We start from the raw sequence: 25,131 nt of genomic DNA on the forward strand, positions 1-25,131 counted from the left end.
GCTGTCTGTGTGATGGGTTTTCCCAGAGTTGGTAGAAAACATGTCTGAAATTGTCACATCAGATCCCAACCCTGTTGCCACAATACCTCAGCATATCCCAGGTCTGTGTATATTGGTGTGATAGTGCTTATGTCGGGCCTCATCTTGCAAATACTTGTGCACATAGCAACTTCACTCTGTGAACGGATCTGTTGAAGTAAAAGGGCAAGACCATAAGGGCCAGTTTACACAATGCAACCAACTGATTCAATACAAGCAAAATTACAAATGTTTCCTGGATCAGGCCCTTAATAAGTAATTCAGTATTAGAATATTATGGGTACTCAATACTTATCATAGCATCCTCTTCTGAATGCCAGCCTTTACTGTCTGGGAGCCTTTTACATACCTGTCCGTGTGCACAGAATAATCCAGAAAGTATATATTTCTTAGCCACTCTCTTCCTACAGAACCTCTTATCTAACTGCCAGGCTTAGCTTTTAAATGTTACCGTGTGTGTCATTTACCAAAAGAGATTTAGATATCTAAATCTTTAGCTATTTTTTATAACATATTTGACAAAACCATGTTTACTCATAGTGGGCCCAAATAAAAGAGACTTTGAGAAACTTCTTCTCCCAGAAACTTGAAGGGATACCACTCAGAGCCTTTCAGGATCCAGGTGGCAATGATATCATGACTGATAAATTCATTTTGAGACTAGTTTATAGCATTCTAACCTGAGTTAGTCTCATCAGCACATTGGACTAAACTGAAAAAGGACTAGTTGACTTTTTTCTGCATTCACCTCATGCCTCCTTATTATGGTCTACAGTGAAACTAGGAGTCTTGTTGCCATAAATCAGCTGCATGATTGTTGAACCAGTAAATTGAGAAGTTGACTTTTCAGCCCACAGTCACAGTTACATCTCTCTTTTGGTGTGTGTGCTGCTTCTCAGCAAAAGGATTGTCATGGTGCAACGGCAATAGATGTGTATCACTTTTTCACAGCTGCTAATTGCTGTATCTCAAGATACCAAATTGATAGATATTACTCTGAATACTGCATAGTGCCAGCTCATTAGCACAGGGGGAAAAGGATAGCTTTATCTTTGTTAAAACATTTTAACTTATTACAAATATTTAATAATTAATAACAATTGACTTATCAGGAAGTACTGTTGAGACCAGTACTTGATATACTGTATGATGTTACGCATTGTGGTTTGGTAGTAGTGTATTAATTTGTCATTTCATCATCTGAGTATTTTTAAATAATTTAAAGTATGAATCTATGTCCTAATTTATCTTTAACTAATAAAAGTGTTCTTAATGATTCTCAAACTATTTGCCACCTTGACTTAACGTTTTAAGTCTGCTACATCTATCTTCTACTTGAAGCAGCTACTACCATGCTGTTTTTACAGTGATTTTACACTGAATTTTGCAGGGTTTTTTTTTTTTTTTTAGCAATATCTATATTTCATGTGGTGGTGTTTGTAGGTTTTGGACTACTCATATTATACTGTTCTCAATTCTTTTTATATAGTGCTCAAGAACATCAGATGGGCACTTTATAAACAGAAATAAATTAGAGTTCCCTTTATGCTGTGAAAACCCCTATGGAATGTTTATGCTTGAAGAGAAGAAGAATGAGAGTCTGGACAATCTGTTGCTCATTCAGACAAAATCAGTTTAATCATAACTATAACGAAGGAACTAAACAAACAAATTCTTAAGTTCTCTTCGCAGGAAATGTTCCTACTTCTGTCCCTGCTAAATATTCTGAGTATTTTATAGCACTGTATCCAGTGCCTACAGTTTAGTACAGAGTGCAGTGTGTAAAGACTTTTGGGAGTACATTTTCTTCTGTGTTGTTGTTTTTTTTTACATCTGTCACCAAATACAATCTAGTGTGTTCCCAAAATAGACTGTTCGTGCTTCAGGAACACTTTTCTGAGTGTCAGGGATAAAGCTTCTCTGGTAGGGATGATTTAGCAGTACCTACAGAAGGGATAAACTCCATCAGAGGATGGGTAAATCACCTCAACCTTCAGTTTGGTGGTGGTAGAATTTGTAGTTCTGGAGTATAAAAATGCACGAAGTAGTTAAAAATAATGGTTCTTATAGTGTTTGGAGCACACTTCTAAGTAGCATCTCAATGTACATTCCAGTATTGTTTTATTCAAGTTTCTTTTCATAAACAACCCTTTAGATTTCCCATGACAAAAGGAAATCAGAAATCTGCAGGTTCTGTTTAGATACTAACAATGTCATTAATGTAGGATGGTAGAGTTTAGAACCAATCTAAACTACAAAATAGTGGCAATTGAAAGATCATCATTACTTTTACAGAACTAACAAATGCCTGTATAAGTTGTGTTCCTCTGTTGGGTGTTTAGCATTATCTTAATTATTGCTGGTAATAAGGGCTATTCATACCCTAATCAAACTTCAATAATTTTAAAGTATTTTGTCAGTAATATGGATTTTATATACTACCCTTTTAGTGCTATGTTCAGGAAAAGAGGTAAAATAAGGATGTATGTATGTGTATAAAATAGCTATGATTGCATAAAGGCAATGTATATATAATGTACATAAATATTTGCTGATCATTTTTGAGACAAAAACTTTACCCCATTATTGTCAATTTCTCTCTCCAACCAATCAAATAGTAGTTTTTGGAAATAAATGTAATTAGGCTTTGAAGGATTAGATTTTTATTGGTAAATGTCAGTAAAGTCGATTTCACTGAACACTCACAACTTGATTGTAGAAAAAAAATTCCATTGATGAATAACAGAAATTTATGACAGGCAAAGTAAGAAGATGCTGCTTGAGAATTTATTAAAGTTTGATTTAAAGACATTTACTTTGTATATTTTGATATATGATAATGACAATTTGTGTATTAAAGGTCACAAAACTTTAACTTTTTGAAATCAATGTCTATTGTCATTGAATAATTTTCTGACCTGCTCTGTTGTCTAACCCCCCAATAATTGCCCACAACTGTGAAAACTGAAATTGATAAAAAAGCATAAACCCCATAATTTTGCGCGACTTCAAAAATTTAAATAGATACAAATAGAAAAATATTTAAAAATAAACATTATCTGTTGAAATGATAAAAAAAAAGAATTCTGCCAAGTCTAAGTATAATTTAAATCGTTATAGTAATATTGTATATACTCAGATTAGTGTTCTTTTTCCTTTAATTTCCCACTTTAAAAGTCTATCTTATGTTTAAACCATATGAATTTGGGTTGTTATTTTATTTTTATAATACCTAAAAATGTGCTAGATGTTTGTCAGACGTATAATAAGATAGATACCTGTCCCCAAAGAATTATACTTAAAACAGACAACATATCATGTAGAATCTAGATTACAGACAAAAGGGTAGGGATTAGATGCACAAATTAATTATGTGCAAACGCTTTAAGAAACAGAAAGCTGACTTTTTACCCCTTGGTCTATCATAAAATATGGAGGTACTTTATTGTTGTGTGTTGATAAAAACCCACACCCAAACTATATCTATATAAAACATTGATGTTTACCCCTAGAAATGTTAATGGGAGTTTTTGTTTTACAATATTTTTTTTGGACTGTATGTCTATATGCTGATAAATAGATATGCAAAGAAAAGCAGATGATCTAAATTTGAAATATCCTTGCAAGGGCTCATTATTGCTATTTTATTCTTTTAGTTGTTTTTGACTGTATACTTATATGCATGAAAATTAAGAGTCTGACAGTATTGGAAGATAAAATCCTTCCTTTGTCTGTTTTGGTTTAGCAGACCACCACACATTGAACTTTCTAATCAGATGACCAACCCTAACTTTGATGTGGCAGGATTGCCATTGGGAGGAGTGAAAGGTAATTCAATTTTGCTTTTTCTTGTCAGTGTTTATTGAGCAAAATTATACCAGTCTGGTTGCTAGAGTGTGTATCACCTAAGCAAGGAGGCAGTGCATTGTCTGTTATGTTTGACTCATCTTTAATCATCCCTCATATCAAACTGATTCAACTCTTAGCAAAATACACACTTGGATCTGGAGCATACAGTGTGCCTGATTGAAATATTTCACATTCTGCGTTTGTGGATCACGTGATGCATATGTGATATGTGTATTTTCAATGTTTCCTCATATGAAAAAAATGAAATTTTCTACTATTTTCACTCTTTCTGTTAAAGCATCTGTTAGTTATGTTAAGTTCTGTCTAAAAAAGTTCTACTTATTCCTTAAAATTCAAATATTATCTCTAAATCTGCAGCAACTGCTGAGATAAAATTGTAGAAATGCTGACTTTCATTTCATTGTCTAGCTTTCACTATACTTGCTAATATTTGGCAGCTTTTCCCCATGTACCAGCCTCATTTTATAGCCCTGCTGTTATGTTCTTGAACTTTGTCATGGCTACAATCCTAGGGCATCTGAACTGTCAGATATAAAAGTGGGTAGAGAGAAAGAGGCTATGAGAGTTGTAGAAGGCGAAAAGCTTAGTAATGTGCTGATGAATTTCCTTCCAGCAGATAGTTTTCACTTCGCCTTCATTGCTGTCACATTTCCTTAAATAATAGGAAGACTTTTCCACTAATGGGCAATGGAGGCTGTTCGCTTGATGAGAACTTGCAGAGGCAGCCTGCCATGTGCCTTTATCTTTTAAACTGAGGTGAAACAAGCTTGCCTGGCTGCAGATAAGCGGCTTAGAAGCAGTCCTATTCAGATGTACCTGTCACTAATTTATCTGGGGTTTTTTTGTATTCATATATACTGTTCTATGTGCAGTGGAGCATTAAATTGCTTTCCACTGGGAGCAGGTCACATTCAGGGGTCGACAGAACCATGCTCCTGGATGAAGAATACTTGATTCATACAGGCTGTGTCTGTTGAGATCTTGGCAGCTGAATTTTCTATCTAATTAGAGATTTTACACAGGCTTTTTACTGGAAAAGCTGATAACATTTTAATATAACGTAGATAGCCATTAAGAACCTTTTCAGCTGCACTGCATTTATGTATGTTTTACAGAGCAAAATGAGCGGCTGCTGAATATTGGTATGTTTGGATTGACAAAGAAAATTAATCACCTTTAGTGATACCCATTGTTGTGGTAATTGTGCAGTAAAGATAGATTACACTTCCCGTCAAATGGAAGCAAGCTTCCCATTTTATTTTCTTTGTTCAATTTTGATAAATATTCTTTCATGCATCTTTTTAGCTAAGTCAAACGAAAGAAATGAGACTTAGGCTCTTTTTAAAATATCAAACTGGAGGCCAGCCTAAAATCTCCCTGAATCCCTCTTGCTGAAAGTGTTTCCTTCTGCATTTTAAGAGATGTTCATTTCAGAAAGTCTGTTTTGAGTATTCTACACAGTTTGCAAGAAGACAGTTGAAACTCATAACATTCCTGTGTTTGGAGTGGGTAAAGAATGTATTTACTGTTCGAGTACTCCTACTATTTGTGTAACATAATTTTTTTCAGTGTTTGGTATTGCTAAGAAGGGGTAGAAATGTGAAACTTCAAGCTATTTGTCTTTGCTGTTGCTTCTCAGTTTGTAAACTATGCAAAATTAACCAAAAAATGGCAAAGTGGTTGGTAAATGAAAGCAATAAGAGTGACGTTTCTTTCATGTTGGTAGTTTGCAATGACACGAATCTTTGTTGAAAAAGAAATTTGTAGTACAATGCTTGTTTTTTTATTGAGAAGTGAGCATTATTTACTGAGATGCAGGGCAAAGCAAATTTGTTAATTTCTTACACTAGCACAGAAAAAGTTAAATATAAACTAAAAGGGGGATTTAACACTCCACTTACTGAAAATCATTCCTTTGGTTCTTTTTTTCTTTGGCAGGAATATTTTTGACATTCAGTATAAAGCAATTGTCTTTTTTATGATATTAATGTATATAAGTGTATCACAAAACAACCTATTGGATCAGTCTTGCAGAACTCACAGTATTTAAATGAATCATCACATATTCTAATCTGTAAATTAGACAGTGACCTCTAACCTTGTTAGACTGTCTCATAAACTGTGTTGCCAAATACAGTTTGTACATTTCACAACATTTAATTGGAAAGGTAACACTTCCTGAAATATGTATATTCCTCCAAATTACATTCTCTTTAGTTAGAACCTAAGAGGTTTAACTACTGAACAGAAAATAACACAAAAGAAAATCCAATAGACCTTTCCTTTGAAGAAAGTAAAATATCCAGTGGGAAATCCACTCAAATTTGCAGTGTAATTTACTGTATTTCATGCATTTGGATTCAGTTGGTAACCAACAATAAATCTGTACTTTGTACTGAAGAAATTAATATTCAGAATTTGAAAGTCAACTCATAAAATGAGTTACCTAAGTCATATGGTATTTTTCTGTTCCCTTATTGAAGAAACATACATTAGAATCAAGTTTCTGGTGGTCATGCTTATGTAAAGTGAATTAAAAGCCATACATATTCTTGAGTACTTAATTTAAATTCATTTTTGTGAACATCCCCATCCAAGAAAACTTGTTCATTTGAAAATTTGTGGAAAGCAAGACAGAAATGGGTACAAACACAATCAAAGTCCTGCCTTGAGTGCAGGGGACTGGATTAGGAGACTTCTCAAGGTCCCTTCCAGTCGTATGATTCTATGAAAGCAAATCCATTTCAAATGGATTCATAGTGAAGGAAAATGCTTCATTCAGTAGGCATTTTAAACCTCCAGTCCCCTTTTTAAAAAAAAAAAAATCAAAACAAAACAAAATGAAGAGCAATTTAAACCAAAGTAAAAATCAACAAAACTGGCAACATCCTGTTTTGTCATTGTTCTATTTTTGTTTCATTTGCAAGTTTTTGTTTGATTTTTTTTAAAGAAAAGGGAACTGATGGTTTAAATTTAAAACTCCTACTGAATGTAGCACAAATCTCTGATACTCTCTCCTGTAATTAAATGTTTAAAAAACACTTTCAGTTTTCTTCTTTGTGGAATGTTTTTGTCTTACTGGATTTCAGTGCCTGAAAATGGGAATGAGTACATATCTTGCATGCTGAAAAGCCTTTTCAGTATTTCATAATGTTACTGGTTACTCACTGCCATTCTCTTACATTTACAACTTCAGTTAAATGTGAAGAGATGGAATGGCCAGCCAATTAAAATACTATAAATATAGAATATTTAAAAGGTCAAAGAAGTTCAGTGCTGTACTTATAACAGAATATAATTATTCATTATCAGTTTGATATTTTAGTCTTTTGGCAAATAATTTAATAAGATGTGGAAAAGATAGACTATAAATCTACTGCCATAGCAAGAAAGGAATGAGCAAATGGAATTCCCAAACTAAACAATTTGCAAAGTCAGAGCTAAGTTCTCCTCAGCTCTGGGTAGATAGAGATGTAGCTGGTAGAGGTCATAGTTGTGAGCATCCTTTCCCCCTTCATATTGCTACCTATTGAGGGAACTCATTCAGCAGCATCACGTTTAAGAACCTTGGTATCACTTTTGACCAAGCCTTTCCATGGAAAGCCACATGTCAGGCATTGGGTATAAGAATGTTTTGCAATTTGGACAAGCTTTATCCTTTCTTCACCCATAATGGTCTTGCAAAAGCAACATGTTCTGGTGAACATACAATTTTGTAGGTAATGTATTATAATTTCCTTTTATCAGGATTTATAGAACCGGGGTTACAACTATTTATGGAAAAAGAAAAGGAGGACTTGTGGCACTTTAGAGACTAACAAATTTATTTGAGCATAAGCTTTCGTGAGCTACAGCTCACTTCATCGGATGCACAAAGTGCCACAAGTACTCCTTTTCTTTTTGTGAATACAGACTAACACGGCTGCTACTCTGAAACAATTTATGGCTTGTTCAGAATTCAGAAGCATATTTGCCCACTGATTTAAGCAGCCATGATTGTACTATGTCTGTCCTGTATCCTTTCCAATGACAGTCTGTAAAGCCTTACATGTTGTAAAGACTCTAGCCACAACCTAGTTCTACTCATGAAGCCCTGCCCTAACAAGTGTATCTGCTCAGTTACCATGGACTCTTTAGGAGGAATCTCATTATTGTGCCAGAGGTAGGCAAGTAATCAGGCCTTTGTTGTGGTGGACTGCAGAATGTTAAATCCATTCCCTCCTCACATCATTCAGAACAACCTCTTACCATCCCCACTCTGCCACCCTCCTCCTACCCGTATGTGGCCAAATCAGCTTGTGCTGAACAAAACCAAACCTCATTTTAGCATTCATGGTAGTGAAAACAGCCTCCTTCAAGTGAATAATACAATGCTGTTTTCCTGATTCAGCAGACAGAAACAGTAGTTTCAGGTGTGAAATTCCACACCCCATTCATCTCAGGGGATATGTAAACTCTGAAGGCTAGAAGCAACAATCGTCAATATGTATTATTATAATAGTTCTAGCTAATATTTGTAGAAGAAGCACATGGGTATTCTGGAACTGTGGCCAGTGTTTGGGATTGAGTAGTTTACCACCATTCTAAATTTTCCAAAATATCTCCTTTTCCTACTTGCTATTTTTTGCATTAAAATTCTGATATTCCTTGAGATGTGGAAACGGCAGGGTCTGTTTATTTGTTCAAAATTTTAAGAATGTACTTTCTGGTTTGAAATTTTTCATTGTTTTTAGAGGTTTGGGTGTAGTAGCTGAGTTTCCAAACACTTCTGGGTGATTATATATGTTTATTGTTATTGTAAAACTGAAGACTTCAGCTATAAGTGACTCAGCTTTTATTTTAAAAAAAAAACGTTGACATAGTCAAAGGTTGGAGGTGATGTTGTTATCTCCAGAAAGAGTTGGGTTCTTTGATAATGTTATGTATTTACCACTGGAAGGAATATCACCATATTCGTTCAACACAGTAATTCATTACAATTCCAGAAAAAGCTAACTCTAGTGCTGAAATACTGGTGATTCTCCAATTAGCTGCTTTATTTATGGAATCAGAAGGTACATTGTGTCAGTTCCATGTTCATGAAATAAAAGGTAAAGTGTTTTGCTGGATCAGAGTCTTGCTTTTCAGCACTTCGCAGGATCGAGGCTTTAAAACTTAAAAGCTATTGTCACATTAATCTCCAGACCAATATAAATATACGAAATTCAGGGCCACATTCTAAGCCCTGCTTTCCTTTTGTGATACAGTGCAGCCATGATGCTAGCTAACTGGCTGGTGAAGAATGATTCCAGCATGGAGAAAACACAAGCATAGAGCTGCTATAATGCTGTGAGCACCACTTGTAGCCAGGAGTAACTGGGGCATAGAGGGAATGGAAAAATAGGGTGTGGGCTGGAGTACCCAGTTACTGGAATGGCTCCCTTGGCTGTAACTAGCTTAGAGTAACTTGCTTAGAGTAGCCTGCCCAAGACTTCTCTAACTGATGCTGAAGATGGAACTAGTTCCTGGCATGTGAGGCATGGGAGAAATGTGGCCTGAAGCCGTTTTTCCCGCCCCTTGAGCCCATGATCAAGATCTGTGTGTGCTCAGAGTTCTGTCTGTGTTAAATTAAATGTCAAAAAACGATTTAAACACAGGCCGTCATCTCACACGTTATGATACGTTTTCTAATGTAGCCTCAAAAAAATGGCCCTGCATAATTGTGCATGTACCTCATGGCATTTGTGCATTCCTACCAAGTCATTACAAACACAGTGATCAAATTGAGTGTGTAAAGGCCAACTGATAAATGTGAAAACAGGCTTTTCAGGTGCATTTTTTTAAGACCATCTTTGAAAAATTGCCCTTATGCTTGACTGAAAGTGGAGTATTCAGTCTCGAACAGCAACTCGTTTCATCATTTTGTTCATGAGCTGCCTGAAGCTGTTAGTGAACATGTGAGTCCAGCCCAGGGTTAAAATGGGGGGAAATGCCTTTCCAGGAGCTCATTGATTATTAACTACTAGATATTCTTAATGCAAATACCACAGTGCAACACTCACAACAAGCTGTCTGAGTATACATATTGGAAACAGTCACTGAAAATATGATACAGCAAATAGAGTTTGATTATTAATCAGCAACCTTTAATGCTAAGAAATAAGACCTAAGCTAAGAGGGCTACAGCGTATGCTGGAGGTACAAGCAAACAACATGCAAATGTCACAACTCAGTCCTTCTTTTAGACAATAGTGGTCCAGCAATTACCTTTAAAATGAAGAATTTAGTGAGAGTTACCATGTAGCTGCATCTGAACTAACATAATTATGCTCTATTCTAAAATTAAGGTTAGGTTAGGTTTTGGTAAATATTAAATTTTAATAGGGGTTATAGTAATTCTGATATTATATCTGTTCACTATATTAGAGATTTTCAAGCAAAAAAAAATTCCAGAATTATGGCATACCATAATAATACCATATCGAAGTGATAGATGAAACATGGTGACTGCTCAGTGCTACAGAGTCATTATAAATGAGAGTAAACGCTTCCTCGTCTTTTATGTACAGTCCAAAAAAGGGGATCCTCATTTAGAGTCCTGAGACCATTAACTTCCAGAAATGCATACTTTGGACCAGGAGCTGATCACATATTGTATGAAGCACAACTAGGGCAAACAGGAGCTGCACAGAAAGATTTTGAAGCTGCTGTCTTTTCCAAAATACAGATTAAAACAAAATTCAATGGAACATTGCTGAGAGAGTGCAGTGTTAAGTAGGAGTACAGATTTGCTTTTGTTATCTCTATTTGCAACCAGAAAAAAAATACTGGAAGGAGGATGGAAAATGGAAGATGTTTTGACTCATGTAACAGTTTAGAGCAGTGCTTTGGAAAAGCCACAGTTGTCCCTCTCATTTTTCAAATTCAGAAAGATGTAATCTATTGCACATTATCTTTCAACTAACCCAATGCCTCACTATATCAAAGAGCTCAGAAGAAAATAACATTTTTAATCAGATCTCAGTCACTAAAAGGCTATTTGCTCTATAAATTCTATAGATAAAGAAATTTGACGCAGAGGTTCTGTGAAAAGCAATTGATTAAAATACCGTATATGCTAAATAATTTTCATCTTCTATCTATTCATTTAGATGAGTGAAAAGGCTTTTTTGTAGAGCTTTCATCATTTTGTGCATATTAATTAAGTTTTCTGTAAGAGCGTGTTATGTTTTTGTAGTTCATTGCTCAGTTTTAAAGCACTACCATTAGTGGCTGCAAATATTGTTATGTCTCCTACGGAAGTGCCTTCAGCTGGCTCTCAGATGCCATCTACTCCCCATAAACCATTGCACATGATTGTACAATGCCTCTTTAAAGCACCACAGGGACTGGAACATGTGATTCTGGGCCTCATCTGAGGGGGACACATAACTGAATGCAGGGTAACCGTATGAAAATGCAGGAACTACTGATCTAAAAAAAAGTAAGGTTTTCCCCCCCTAAAATTGGATTGTCCCATAAAGGGAAAGCTACATGAAAATATACAGTTACCACTGCAGAAATATTTTACCCTGAAATGTCATGTGGCGTATGGACTTCCAGGTCATTTGATTACGTGCAATTACGGGGAGGGCTATTGAACATTCAGGTAAAATTGGGCAAGTTTGAAGGTGGAGAGAGCTAGGGACTGAAACAGGATTTATTCATGGGGAAGCATCTTGCATTTTTGGCTATGGAGGGGTTTCCTTCATAAAGTTTTTGCCATTTTAGCCACATTAGCATCTGCTTGACCACTGTCACCCTTAAGCCTGTGGATGAAATCTTTCCTGTGTTGAAGTCACTGAGCATTTTGCTATTGATTTCATTGGAGCCAGGATTTGCTCCACTATCTTTCTTCCCAGATAGCTCCATGATATGCTAAATTATTTCTTTCTAGCAGAGTAAGTGGGAATATTAGCAAAGCTGAACTTCTGTGTACACTCCAGGCAATGACAGTCACACAGCTCAGAACAGTTGAGAGCTGAGCTACTGAAGAGGAAAAACAGATTCTTCTTCCCAAGTTCAAAAGAAATTCCAACTGTTTTGTCATACCAATATTCTACACTGACATTATAAATCTTTGAAACAGTTTGAATTTCATATCATCCAAGCACTAGTAAATAAAAAAGATAAAATAGGCATGTATAATATATTCTAAATATGGACAAATTCTGGATTACTGTTTATTTTTGTGGCATAATTCACAATTCAGAATAGATTGACATCAATTTGAAACTGTCCAAGCCTGATTCATCCACTTATTACTATGCACTGTAGTCATCAAAAATTAAGATATTGAATTTTGAATAATTACTTTTTTATAGGTAAAAAATTTTCAAGCAAAAATATTTTGAAGGATTTTTGCATTTTGTGACATGTTCACATTGGAAGACTTCACCATGTAATTCACAATGATCAAACCATGATTCAACCCTTAAGCTAAAAGAAAATTAGGTATCCTGTTCTACTCAGTTTTATACCAAGGTTGGAATAGTTGAATGGCTTAGAGAATGTAGATATTCACAGGATATCTATCGTCAGTTACTGTGGCGGTTCAAATACAAGACAGCACAGAGCTTTTAGCAAGCAAGCGAGCTGGTCTGCCAACTGACTTCTGCCTGTCAGCTTTTCACCTTCCCCTTTATTCTTTCTCTCCCCTCGCGCATTACATTCTCCAACAGATAAAAGGAATACACTGGCTTTGTTTAACATTCTTATTTTCCAGTTTCTATCTACCGCATTCCTTGCTCTCGGGCCTTGAGCCCAGTCCTGGGAGGCTTCCCACAGTTCATGTCATCTGGGCGAGATTCCAAGGTTCATGCCCTTGAGAAGAGCTGTGCGTGCACAGCTCCTATACAACACTCTGGGTGTGCCCTGAATGTTGCCAAGCGCATGAACCTTGTATGAATCCTAGAAGTTACAATATATTGCCACATAGGAGAAAAAATCCTAAAGTTAAGTCCATCATTAGAAGTTCTGAAAGCAAAAGCAAGCTATTATCATGATCATACCAGAGGTACAGGGAACAGGGGAACATGTTTGTCCAACTTTCAGCACAGCTATTATAGATAAAGTAACATTAGGATTGGAAAGAAAAAAATATTAGAATGGCAATTATATACTGGTAACTGCTGTTATTATTCTTACCCCTTTTGATCTGAGCATGAAGCCAAAAAATTGATGTCTAGTGGCTGTTCCAGAGAGGGGGAGAAATTGGCTATAGGTGTTTCTTTGATGCAGTTTTGTTTATTTACAAAGAATGTACAAAGTCTTGTTTGAATGCAGAAGGAATCCAGTAGCAGAAAACAGCTTCTTTTGCTCTCAGTATCAAGAACATTCTTTTCAGTCTGCACCTTATCCAAAAACAGCCCCAGAACTCTTCCCAGGTTTCATCCAGGGTCAGCCACCATACTTTCAATTGCTCTCTCTCTCTCTCTCTCTTCCTTTTATTTTTATTTTTTTTGTGTGTCTGTTCTACCTCCCTCCCCACACACACACCTACCCAAAAAAATACTCAGCAAAAGCTCCTGTGCAGGTTCATATCTCCTTTTGTCTTCGGTGGGGGTTTATGCTTACACTTATGTTAACTGAAGGGTAAATTCATAACTATGAACTTCAATGGAGTTTTAACTCAACCCATAACTAGGTTTCACCAGCTCTTAACATCCTCTAACTCAGCTTTGCTCATTAACCCAATGAGACGCAATAACTCATCCCAAACAAATTAAAAATTATACAAGTTTAACTGTTCACATATGTACAGTGCCTTTCTGTCAAACTCTGTTTCACATCACCACCCAAAAGAATTTTATTCCTACCAAAGTGTCATTGGGGCTATCGTCTTCCTGATTTTCATTTCACTCAGCTCTTGAGGAACACCTATCGTTTCTGTGGAATTTGCTAGTGGAGGCAGACTCTGCCCATTTTATTCTAATGGGGAATTCACCTTTGTAACTACTTTTTCAGCCTCAAATTCCAGAGCTACCTTCTCAGTTTCAGGGAGTAGTCAAGCTGAAATTCTGTCTCTCTAATATCTTCCCAAATGGTCCTTGTAAATAACTGTGGGTTTAGTCCTGGGACCAACTGTATGCTGTACACCATTTAATTTATTTGGGTCAGTACTGTGTGGGTTCCCTCCCAAGATTTATCTAATTTAGGGCTCTTATCCTTCTTTCTTTTTGGATGGTGTAACCAGACCAGGTTCCGTCTTTTAAAAGTTTCCATATATGACCTTCTATGAAATAGCTTTTTCATTTTATCAGAAGCTATCCTTAAATTTTCTCTAGCAATAGTGTGAACTTTCAGTTTTGGATTATAGGCTTTATACATAGTCCAAATGGTTCAAATCCTTTGTTCCTGTTCAGGAACTCCAAACAATAGGTTTGCTTGCGGTCTGTAGCTCATGCCCAGACCTGAAGAGTGCTGGGGTACACTTTGTACTGCCATTGACTGCTGTTCTATAAATCATCAAAAGGAATGGAATATGCTGATTCCAGTCTCTTTGTTGTTTGTACAATGATAGCCAGCAAAAGCCCCAAATCCTACTGAACCTTTCCACCATCCCGCCTGGGTTTTCTGGGTGGTGCTAGTTTTGTGGATGCCTAGAATCTCACAAGCGTGTTGAAACATTTTGAATTCAAAGTTTCTCCCTTGATCTGTTTGTAACTCACCTGGGACACCAAATCTGGTGAAAAAAATGTTTACTAAGACCCCTGCTACTGTCACTGCTTCTTGATTTCTTACTGGGTCAGCTCAGGCTATTACATGAAGTAGTTCACGGCTACTAGCAGGTATTGACTACCCTGCCAGCCTGTCTCTCAAGAACGTAACGGCAAAGTGTTCCATTGATGGCCCCACAAGATGCTTCTGCAAAGGGGCTCTCCCAGTGTTAGGGGGTGCCCTTCTTTGACACAAGCATCACAGTTCGCAATTTTTTTTTACTATTTGCTGTTTGTCTGATCAAAAGAGCTTTAGCAGCTAAGATTCCCTCAAAACCTTGGGTGTCAAAACAGATTTCAACCACTCCCCATCTTTCGCGTGCTGGAAAGTTACCACTGCATGTAACTGTTATAATGGTTTCTGCCCCGAGGGCAGGACAATTAATTCACTGAAAACCAATTGCCTAAAACCACTTAAAAGAAATTTCAAAGAAATTTCAACAGACTGAATTTGTAAGACACCTTATTGCTTGAATTTCAGTGGTCCAGTTTTCAGATAGGTCACCTTTCCCCAATCACTGTCTCCATTTGAGACCATTTAGGTGGTTCAGTTTTAGATCCCCTGTTCCCTAGGGTTTTTAGTCTCTCTGGTCTAATATGTTTGACCTTGTGTCAACTATCCCTATCCACCTTACAGAGCCTATTATGCACTCAGTAGCCAGACTCCCATTATTGTTATGCAATTGTTAAGATCGAAACAAAAATGATGGAACTGATCCTTGCACCTCCACCAGGCTTTGCCCCATCTGCTTGGTGTTCCCTCATTTCCTGAACTGGGGGAGAGGCTGTCACTAGACACTTGTGACAGTCTGGTTTGGCCTGTCTTAAGTTATTAACAATGCTTTTTGTGACCATCATTTGTCACAGTACCATTTAACTGTTTTCTTTAATTTTTACATTTACTGCCAATATCCCTTGGTTTACAAACCAAATTTGTCATTTGTTTTAATTATTCAGTACAGTCATGAACCAGATTAGAATTTCATCTTTCATCATACATACTAGACATAGAGCTGTGTTTAGAGGACTCATTGTAATCTACTTCCATCTTCCTCACTAGCATCTGCTTCCTCTTCTGGTGAACTGCTGCAAGAAAATGTGGCAAATTCCATAGCTTCTCAGTGTGTCTTTGGCCTTTTTTTCAATGATCTTGATCTGAAAGTTCAAGTCCAGCTATGCATCTATAAATTGATCTATTGCCAGTCTATTCTGGAAGGCTTTGGTAGTATCCAGTGGTGAGCTGGAGCCAGTTCCCACCGGTTCGCTAGAACCAGTTGTTAAATTTAGAAGCCCTTTTAGAACCGGTTGTTCTGCACGGAACAACCGGTTCTAAAAGGGATTCTAAATTTAACCGGCCAAAAGTGGTACCTTAGGCGCCGACTCCATGAGTGCTCCAGCCCTGGAGCATCCAAGGGGAATATTTGGTGGGTGCAGAGCACCCACCGGCAGCTCCCCTCCCCGCCCTGGCCCTGGCCCCGGCCCCAGCTCCAGCTCACCTCCGCCTCCTCCCCTGAATGCGCCGCCCCACTCTGCTTCTCCGCCCCCCATCCCAGGCTTCCCGCGAATCAGCTGTTCACACAGGAAGCAGGGGTGGGCTGAGAAGCAGGCCGCAGCTTACGGCTCAGGCCCAGGGAGGTGGAGGTGAGCTGGGGCGTGAGGAGGGCTGCCCGCGTCACAGCAGGTAACCGGGGGGGGGGGGGGCACAGGGGAACCGCTCCCCCCCCCAGCTCACCTCCACCACCATCGACCTGAGTGTGAAGCCGCGGCCTGCTTCTCAGCCCTCCCCGGCTTTCTGCCGAACAGCTGATTCATGGGAAGCCGGGGGGGCAGAGAAGCAGAGCGGGGCGGTGCATTCAGGGGAGGAGGAGGAGCGGAGGTGAGCTGAGCTGGGGCCAGGCGCGGGGCGGGGAGCTGCTGGTGGGTGCTCTGCACCCACCAAATTTTGCCCGTGCACCCAGGGAGTCGGCGCCTAAGGCACCACTTTTGATGTGATCAGTGGAGGGAGCAGCCACTCCCCCTATTCCCCCCCCAGCTACACTCCACCGCACCTAGGAGCCAGAGGGACCTGCCAGATGCTTTCTGGGAGCTGCCGCAGGTAAGCACCTCTGGGACTCCCCACCTCACCCCCCGGCAGGTGCCTCTGGCTCTTAGGGGTGGGGTGGGCACCCACTACAGTGGCCCACGAGACCCTCCTGCCTGGTTCTGGGGGCAGTCAGGGGACCGGGGAGGGGGGTGGATGGGGGGGGGCGTCAAGGAACGCTGGGGGGTTGGATGGGGCAGGAGTCCCAGGGGACGGGGGTGGACAACGACCCCCTCGTGGGGTGAGGAGGGAACCCATTGTTAAGATTTTGGCAGCTCATCACTGGTAGTATCTGGGTATGCCAGAAACACAAGTCTCCACAGGTCTTCTGTCAGTTCAAGTGGAGTTTCTCCTTTCCCACTCCTTCTTTCTCTTAGCTGTCCTGGCCAGCTCAGATTGACAGCTAGAACCAAACCACATATCAAGAGCTTGTACCAGGTCTGGAAACGATCTCTTTTCTGGAGGTACTTTCTTCAGCACCAGGCCAGAACTAGGCCACCCAAGTTGACTGCTAGAATTCCCCCTTTCTGTCACTCTTCTCAGTCATATGTTTGAGTTATAATGTTTAGCTGAGTCAAATAAGCCTCCTGGGAAGGATTTTTCCCCCTCAAAGATAGTGAGCTTTTGCATCACTTGAGCTGGGGCAGACTATTTTGTCATGTCTCCACTAATAGTCTCCACGATTGCATGGGAAAACTTCTGGTCTATAGCAGTCAAGTTGTTGGTCACCTCTTTGATCTATCTTGCTGTTCCAGCCTGGGAGTTTTGCGGCTGGGCCTCCCAACCTGTTTGGACACTTTGTAGTTGCTCCAGCAGAGATTTGACTTCTTCCTTCATCTCAACCCTCATCCCTTTCTGTGAATCCTCCAGATGCTTCTTTAGTTCCTTTTGTGAAGCCTCCAGGTCTTGTTTTAAATTATTTTGTGAAACAGCTCCAGCTCCAGTTTTAAGTCTTTTTACAATTCCTTTTGATCATCTTTGATTTCTGCAAGCATTGCCATCATTTGCTCCATCTTGATTAAACAGCTCACAATTTCTCTCCTTAAAAACCCCAGAGAACATCCTTTCTCAAATTTACAACCCTCTGACTCATTAACTGTTCAACCAATGTACTGAATGAGGCACTGATCCTGTGGAACAAACAGTTTTCATTTATGTAATTAAAGACTGTATCAGAAAGCGTATGCCCGAGGAAGCATGAGGTAGATGGCATGTTCATATTCAGCCTAAATTGTTAAAGTTTGGCAAATGGAGTCAGGGCTTATAATGGGTCAGGCTACCTTAAGTACTGGTTTCACTACCAGTTCCTCCCATAATAACCACCTCTGTGTGCTTGATGTATGATCTCTAAGGTGGGAAAAGAGACGAATGTACACTGAATATTGTGCAAAAGCATTAACAGTGAAGTTGGGTAAAGTGTGCAATAGATTCCCATGATACAAAGTTCATGAGCCCTATCACTTAACCTATGTAAAACTAGATTGGTCAAAACACCTGAGAATACACTGGAGGGAACAATCCTGTATTGAATTGACCTGGTGACCTGTTAGGTCCTCTCCGACTCTAATTTCTGTGAGACCACATGAGTAATGGTTAGATTATTTCCCTTATTTACTCATAGGACAAAGAAATGTCAGGCATGTGAGTGCACTTTGAAGTGAGTGGTACAAAACTTTAGCAAAAAGAAAAGGAGTACTTGTGGCACCTTAAGCATAAGCTTATGCTCAAATAAATGTGTTAGTCTCTGTCATAAATATAAAGGGAAGGGTAAACCCCTTTAAAATCCCTCCTGGCCAGAGGAAAAATCCTCTCACCTGTAAAGGGTTAAGAAGCTAAAGGTAACCTCGCTGGCACCTGATGAAAATGACCAATGAGGAGACAAGATACTTTCGAAAGCTGGGAGGAGGGAGAGAAACAAAGGGTCTGTGTGTCTGTCTATATGCTGCTTTTTGCTGGGGATAGACCAGGAATGGAGTCTTAGAACTTTAGTAAGTAATCTAGCTAGGTATGTGTTAGATTATGATTTCTTTAAATGGCTGAGAAAAGAATTGTGCTGAATAGAATAACTATTTCTGTCTGTGTGTCTTTTTTGTAAGGTTTTTTTGTAAGGTTAAGGTTTTGCCTAGAGGGATTCTCTGTGTTTTGAATCTAATTACCCTGTAAGGTATCTACCATCCTGATTTTACAGGGGGGATTCCTTTACTTCTATCTACTTCTATTTCTATTAAAAGTCTTCTTGTAAGAAAACTGAATGCTTTTTCATTGTTCTCAGATCCAAGGGTTTGGGTCTGTGGTCACCTATGCAAGCTGGTGAGGCTTTTTACCAAACCTTTCCCAGGAAGTGGGGTGCAAGGGTTGGGAGGATTTTGGGGGATAAGACATGTCCAAACTACGTTTCCCAGTAAACCCAGTTAGAGTTTGGTGGTGGCAGTGGATATTCCAAGGACAAAGGATAAAATTAATTTGTACCTTGGGGAAGTTTTAACCTAAGCTGGTAAAAGTAAGCTTAGGAGGTTTTCATGCAGGTCCCCACATCTGTACCCTAGAGTTCAGAGTGGGGGAGGAACCTTGACAGTCTCTAAGGTGCCACGAGTACTCCTTTTCTTTTTGCGAATACAGACTAACATGGCTGCTACTCTGAAACAAAACTTTAGGACTGTGTGAAACTGTAGGATTTTACTTTTGTGCAAGGGTCATGAACAATCTGCCATTTTTGTACAAACTTTTTTTCCCAACTCATCTATGTACAGATTTTGGTAGCTGGCATTCATTGACTATTTCTGTTATAGTGTCATAGGTAAGTAATTACATTGTAGATATTAATGAAAGTAAAAGACAGTTTTATCTATTTTGCACACTTACTTCGTAACCAGACTACTTATTGATATATGTTCAGGTCAAGGGTTTGGTCTTGCTTTTTGTACAGGTTAGGCCTGTCTGTCCCTCTGTACTTTGTATAGCACCCAGCACAATAGGGCCCCAATCCTAGGTGACCAGCACAATGCAAATAATAATAATTGATAACAAGAGTAATGTACTTTGTACATGGCTGGGGTCCGTATTGTGCCTGAGCAATGGATTCACAGAGGAATTAAAATTGGTTGGATCTCATCTGGGTCCTTTTATTCATTGTAAGGGTCAGCTTTTCAAAAGAACACAGCAACCACCAGGTCCCTTTAGGCACTTAATGAATTGGCCAGATTTTCAAGTGCTCATCATGGAACATTTCCCATTGTTTTCACCTAAATGAAACAGCCAAAGTGGCTAAATGGGAAATGAGTTGGTTTGAAAGTCTGGCCTCCATTGTGAATGCTGAACACTCTTGAAAATTTGACCCTTAATATACTTTTTAAAAAAAAGTTTTCAATCTTCAGCTTTAAGTTATGTGCCCATTCCCCATCCCATTTTCTTTTTAAAGACAGAGTCTGAAATGTGTTTTAGAAAAGTTCTTTACTTTACCTGCCCAATTGAAGGATATGCACAGCCTTCACTTGCATAACTGAATATATCACATGTATGCTTGTAATTTTTATGTATGGCAGGATACGAATTTCAGCTCACTTAGGTGGCAGAAAAAAGCCTGTGATGAGGAAGATGCTGTCTGCTTCAGATTATATGGGCATTCAAGATGGGCCTGTTATGAAGGCAAGAAAATGTTTTGAAATGTACCCAGTTTCATAATACTGTCATCTCAAAATACCTTATCTGTTCTTTTCAGAGCAGAGCTTCTCAAGTGACTGGAAATCAATTTCAAATGGAAACAAATCCAATTATTGCAGTTTCCCTGGGTCTCTGCAAATTACCAAACTGATGGAGTTTATTTTCTATCTACCTGACAGAAATGTGCATTTAGTAAACACTTTTTCACTTGTGACCACTGCAAGTAATTATCAGACTGAGGTAGCAGATTCTTTTTATACAGATAAGAACATATTCAGGGAGTAATGCCTCATGATGTATACAAAACCTCCAATATTTATATTTTGAAATTGCAAGTCATATCATTCTTGGCTATCTAGGTTGTGCATGCATTGGTAGAAGCCTTGCATACCAAATGTATGTCCCTCCTCTCTATTGACCATTAGTATTTAGTCACTTACATACACTGTACAGTTTACAGAGATGATTAAATACAAACCTGGAAGAAAAAGGTCAAAGAATTAACTGCAAAGCATGAATGAAACCTCCTTTAAGATATAACATTTAAAAATCAGTTTGCTCTTATGAGTTCTGCATAAAAAAATAAACAGTATTATTAAGAATCATTCTCTTCATTTGTATGCAAACACTATACTATGTACTGGGTTTCAGCACACTCAAATATATAGTTTTACCGTATCTGTCATCATCACTGATATCATTGTTCATTCCTCCAGGGAGTAATTTACAGTACAGGCATTGCAAATATCTATCTGGATTACTAAAATTAGCAACAGTGTTTCTGACATGAAACATACTATTTAACAATGCAAAATGCCACCAGGAATAATCCAAACAATACAAGTGCCTGCATTACACTAATGCGTGGATAACGTGAACTACTAATACCTTTTAATCCCTGCATTAATTATTTTGGGAATGAAGAACATTTTGTAATATTGTAAAGAAACACTTTCTCTCTCTGTCAATATAACAATACAGGATAATCATGTCCTTTTGTCCTTCCATTTGGCATGTCAATTGCCTATTGAAATGGAATAATAAGCAAATATTTTGGACAAGGTGTCAGCAGTAGTTTGGATGATACCATAAACTAGAACTCCATATTTTGCTTTAAGTGTGGATACAGCAGTTGAAGAAATTATGCATTGCATAACTGCCTGTGGCTTGAACAAATGGTTGAGACTTCATTAATTATTAACAAAATCTTATTAAAACTGGTCATTTTAACTGATTCACCTGCATTCATTCCCTGGGTATTTCTCAAAACCTAATGTGTCCAATTGGCCATCAAAGCCCTAACTGTCAGACAGAAGCCACCTGGGAATATGCCTTCTTCCCACCCACAAGTAACAATATTCCACCAATAACTAACGTCTTCCATTCCTCTCTTTCTTTGTGTGACAAATTTGAGCTCTGATGAGGAATGCCTGAAACTGTGTTCCCAGGTCTCAGTCCTGACTGCAGATCTCAGCCAAAGCATTTTCAGCCCTGAGCTCAGAACAGAGATCAGTTGAGAGCCCCTGTTAATGCACTGCTTACATGTTGCATTGTTGGCTACAGGGGCACCAGTGATTGGCTTGGACACTCCCCTCATATTGTCAGATAGTCACTGGGAAAAGTCACCCCAACTAGCCTAGGAAGAGTAGCGAAATATTACAGCAATAGAAGAAGGGTCTGAAGTTGGCTGTGATAACCAGGGTGGGTCTTCCCTGGCCATATCCTGCTGGTGTATTGGGAGTGAGTATTTGTTTTATATAAAAATGGATTGAATTGTAAACAATAATGAAAATAAAATCAATGGGTATTGCCTGCATAGTCTGTTAATATTTCTAGCGAGTTAGCAGGAGCATGGATCGTTTTTAACAATTTAAAATGTAAGCAAACATACTGTATCTGTTTAAATTTGATATTCCATCCACTCAAGCTCTCACTCTAAAATGTTTTTATATTATCAATTGGCTTACAGTGAATAGTATAAAAAAGTGAGTGCCAGCTTAACAGTAGAAAAATGTGTCACTCCTTCTATTTTGTTGTTCAGGTTTTTTTAAAAAGATTTTAATGCCAGATTTATACAAACAGGGATTACATAGTGAATATATATTAAATTAATAAACAAATAATTTCAAAGTTAGAGAATGATATGGTGGCAAACTGCAAAATATGGAATACAAACATTGCATTTAACAGTTTCTAATCTATTATAGGTTTCCTTTTTTATTCCCTATGTGTTCTCTGTATGAGTTTATTGGTAACTGCTTAAAAGGAAAACCAGTTAATTGGCAGACCTCTTCCCATTATTGAGGTCAAGAAATAGATACTGTTAATTTTATGTGATAACATTAACTGGTGATGATATCCGGATTGCATTACAGCGTTGGTTGAAAATGAAAAAAAATATCATTTCGCAGAATTATGGAACATAACTATGCAGTTTAAACTAGGTGGAAAAGATGACACTTTTGTTATATAAAGTATGCAAGTGTACACTATTTTTTAGAATCTAACTGGAAGTGACTTTTTTCTAGTAATTTTCATCTCTAGCAACATTCATAAAGAACATTATTAATTTCTGAAAAGGTTCAGCAAAGATACCAGACAAAACAATAAAAAAGCCACACAATATTCCATCAATGTAAGTTTTTGAAGTTACAGATAAAAACTACAGCAGAATGTCAATACTTCTCAATTAATTTCATAATCAATAATTTTCACTCAAGTTCCGTCCTCCTCACCCAAATTCTTAGTAAAGATTTAATAGTGAAGTGCATTTCCCCAAATGAAAATTGTTTGAAAATTTTGCCAAACCAAAAAGTTGAAAAAAAGTCATTTCAATTTTGAGTTTAAGGTTTTTTAGTTTTTGGTTTTTTTAGGTTTCCTAATAAAACTGAAAGAGATTTTTAAAGGTAAGCTTGTTTTGAATAAAAAAAAAACCTGAATGTTTTATTTTGAAAATGTTGAAATGAAATGTTTTGTCTTATTTAGTTATTGTTACATGAACAATATGGCATTTTTGACCAAATTCATGGAATGTTTGTGTCTCTGAATCTGTATTTTTGTTTTAAAAACTACATTCATCTTCTTTGCATTTTAAATTTTAACTGTACTGAAATGCTAAGAAAAGTGAAGTATAGCTGCAGAATATTAATTATTGATGCTGAGGGTTAATAGAGGATCCATTTAGTAGGTATAACAAGGATTTATTATTGCTCACCTGGAGTTCTACAATACAGTTCCACACTTGCTCAACTAAGCACAAATTTGTTTATATCAATCAAGAAGGATTCCACAAATGATATCTGTGTTTGTGTGTGAGAGAGGTCAGACCTCAGCATAATATTTTAAAAACAACCAACTTATAGCAGTGTTTGTTTATTGATTAATTCTTGATGTTGACAACATGAAAAAGAAACATAAGTATTAAATTAGGCCTCAGTACAAGAAAGTGCACAAGAAATGGGGCTAAACAGATACTAAACTTTAAGAATACGTTTAAGCGATTTCAACATAGGGATGCCTTCCTGAATCTCACGGTCTTAATTTGTGCAGCTGGGACACATGCGTACTGAGATACAACCTAGATTGCAAGCAAGTTCATTATCAGAACAAATATCACTATGACCATTCCTCAGTGAGAACTCTCTGTTTTTCATGTAAATTTCACCATAAGTTATCTTTTTTTGCCATTTAGCAAGGTGCTGCTAAACTATCTCTTTCTCCAAAGCTTTTGCCAGGAGCATTGACCTTTAAACTACAGACTGTATAGGTATTTTCAAATTCCTAATTGACAAATATCTACTGGATATGATGCCCAGAGCAATATTTATTTTTTCATTCTCAGATTTTTCCCTTATTATTTTGCAGTCCAGTCCTGTAACGCTACCCCTGTGTCTGTTCTGAGCTCTCAGTACAACAAACTAGATAGATTTTTAAATGCTAGGCTCAAAATTGTGTACTGTTGCATTTCTTTATAACATGTTTTAGTGCGTCCACCTCAATGTCACACTACCAATGTATATCAGTGTAACCCCTCCCCATATCCTCCCTAGATTACTCGGGAGCAGGCAACACTCACCTGTATGTCTGGGTGCCTGACGTTGATATTAAAGGAGATCCTGAGTATCCCAGTAGTGATGTTGGATAAGTGGGAATACTCTATCCACTCCTCTGCTACAGTCCCTTTACTGCTAAAGGAGTTTAAAATTGGTGGTGCCTCCACCTGGCTGGCCCCTGTACGCACTCAATGGTGTGCCTTGGGAACCTCCAGGAATAAACCCCTTCAAATAGTAATAATAATAATTAATAATTAATAATCAGTGGCATGGGTCTAACTCAAAAATACCAATTAATAATATACATCAAATATACTAAAATTACAGTTAACACACCTTTTCTTAACAACTTAAAGAAACAGAAGTATACCAGACTAAACTCAAATGTCACTACTAATTTAAATCCACATAATTTAAATCAATTAACAAATGTAATATATAGTAATACATGAAACTTATCTAACTGGGCTACACTGCCACTATTTACCCCACCCCGGTGTATACACTCCTCTGGATTTCAGAGTCCTAGATGCTTGTGTGGGTGCGCTTAAGGATCTGAAGATGGAGACAGCACTCTGTTGGGTCCCGTGTATCAGTCCAGCCAAGACAACAAGCTGCACAACCCCTCTGAAATTGGAGCTGGCTCCACCAAATGTCAGCAGCTCTGGGTCCTGGTTCGATGGGAAGATCACTC

The 25,131-nt window shown here is 38.0% G+C and overlaps 1 protein-coding gene across 8 annotated transcripts in view; it reads left to right on the forward strand.

Moving 5' to 3' along the window:
- Positions 1 to 25,131, forward strand: part of MGAT4C (MGAT4 family member C) — a 687,109-nt gene that overhangs the window by 344,761 nt on the left and 317,217 nt on the right. For 6 of the 8 annotated variants that reach the window (XM_075124304.1, XM_048835659.2, XM_075124305.1 and 3 more), the window contains one exon: positions 3,785 to 3,867. The gene's annotated coding sequence lies outside the window, so the exon portion shown is untranslated. Of the gene's footprint in view, positions 1 to 3,784; positions 3,868 to 21,888; positions 22,126 to 25,131 lie in introns of those variants that run through there. The other 2 variants (XM_048835663.2, XM_075124306.1) reach the window with 2 other exon arrangements.

This window comes from Caretta caretta, chromosome 1 (assembly GCF_965140235.1).
Source record: "Caretta caretta isolate rCarCar2 chromosome 1, rCarCar1.hap1, whole genome shotgun sequence".
NCBI lineage: Eukaryota > Metazoa > Chordata > Testudines > Cheloniidae > Caretta > Caretta caretta.